The sequence below is a fragment of the Ursus maritimus genome, unplaced genomic scaffold, assembly GCF_017311325.1.
Source record: "Ursus maritimus isolate PB19 unplaced genomic scaffold, ASM1731132v1 scaffold_20, whole genome shotgun sequence".
NCBI classification, from domain to species: domain Eukaryota; kingdom Metazoa; phylum Chordata; class Mammalia; order Carnivora; family Ursidae; genus Ursus; species Ursus maritimus.
In genome coordinates this window covers 17,653,005-17,654,692 of record NW_024424453.1, presented here as the reverse complement: position 1 = coordinate 17,654,692, position 1,688 = coordinate 17,653,005, and the positions used below count along the sequence as shown (strand labels likewise).

Sequence of the window (1,688 nt, the reverse complement as noted above, 5' to 3'; positions counted from 1 at the left end):
TAAGCAACCAAGTTATATTAATTCAAACCGTAAATTATTCAAGATAAAAAGAACAGAATCTGAATGGTATCAGTTAAGAATGTTTCTTTCCTGCTTTAAATTTCATTTACTGTCTTGATAATAGTTTTTTAAAAATTACAACAAAATTACATTACTATAGTTTGGGGGAAAAAAAAAACCACGAAAAAGGAATAAAGGCATTTAAGTTCCAGTTTGATCTATGACAAGCCATTAGATCTTTATTCTTATTTATTATTGACACATTAATCCCAGCCCTCCTATATCAAAGAATCTTTCGATGATTTAAGGAGATAAGACTGCAAGTCCATCAGTACAGTTTCTTCACTTCTGAATCTCCAGGAATTAGTACAGTCCTGGCACAGCAGCCAATTAATAAGTACTTGCTGAACATTCAGTTAAATAGTAATTCAAATGAGACTTTTTAGCAGCATTGAAAAGAACGCTTCTCTTTGGGATCTTCTTAGCTTGCTGGTTTGATTAATTCTTTGTTTCACTTTTTCAGATTACCTGGCCATCATTTCTGAGCTGATAGAATAAAACATGTCTGCCAAATTTACAAAACAGTATTTCCTCCCAGTGGGACAGTACATTAAAATATTCCTTGCAATATACTTTGGATATGTTCCTCTCCTAGGCTGTTTGGAAACAGTGAATCTGTCCACCTATAAAAAAATGGAAGAATTCTCCATCTTTTTATCAAAGAGTTCTCTATCTCCTAGAAAACAAAAACAAACAAAAATGAAAGGTTTGCTGATAACCATGAATTTCTGACTCATTGAGTGGCACCAAAAGAGAAATTTCAGCCAATGGAACAGTAGGACACAGTGAAAAGAGAGGGAAGAGAAAATGAGATTAATTCTGGGGTACAAATAAGTAGGATATGTCAATTAAACACAATGATAGCATAACTAAAAGGCAGGTATGCTAAAAGAACATTTTGGTGAAAGAAGTAAAATTTGGCATGACCTCACTTGTTGAGTTCTAAAAAAAAAAAAAAATCTTCTTAACATAGTGAACACATTTTGAGTGCTCTATTTTAGGGCAGATTCCAGAGAATTGAAATATACTGTACAAAAACAAGTAACCAATCAAACAAATACGATGTACAAAAGCAATGCTTTTGAACCACTAACTGTGATGGCAACCGCTCTGAATGTTGGTCAGTCACACAGATGGCCAGATACACGGTCACAGCGGGACTTGAAGGAAGTAAGGTAACTGGCCCCTGTGTATGAACATAAGAAAAACGAACACCATCATCCTAGAATGAAGGCATGGTGACTTTTTTTAACGTTTGCATTAAGGGAAATATTTGGATTCACAATATTTATGTTTACTTTATGACTAAGCAAATTGCTGGACATTAACAGACAAAATCTAAATTATGTGAAGATACCCTTTACGAACATCAATCTTTATCTCCCTCAGGGATAGATCAGGAGACATTAAGGTAACAAAACTGGGTGATGCGAACACTGCTTCTTAATTTGGATACAGAGAAGTAGGTACCAAGTTAAAGAGAAGGGGCTTATAGAAATTAAATTAAAAAGAAATTATGTCCAAACCAGATTGAATCTTCCAGTGCGTGAAGTGCATATCAAAAATCTAGAGCAAATATCAGAAGAAATACGTGAAAAACTCATCGAAGAATGAGAAAAGCAATAAAA

At 34.0% G+C, this 1,688-nt stretch overlaps 1 long non-coding RNA gene across 3 annotated transcripts in view; it reads right to left on the bottom strand.

Moving 5' to 3' along the window:
- Positions 1–212: 212 nt before the first annotated feature.
- The window catches only part of LOC103678262, a 76,244-nt gene continuing 74,768 nt past the window's right edge, over positions 213–1,688 (bottom strand). For all 3 annotated transcript variants that reach the window (XR_005836550.1, XR_005836551.1, XR_005836552.1), the window contains one exon: positions 213–736. This is a non-coding gene — a long non-coding RNA (uncharacterized LOC103678262). The remainder of the gene's footprint in view (positions 737–1,688) is intronic.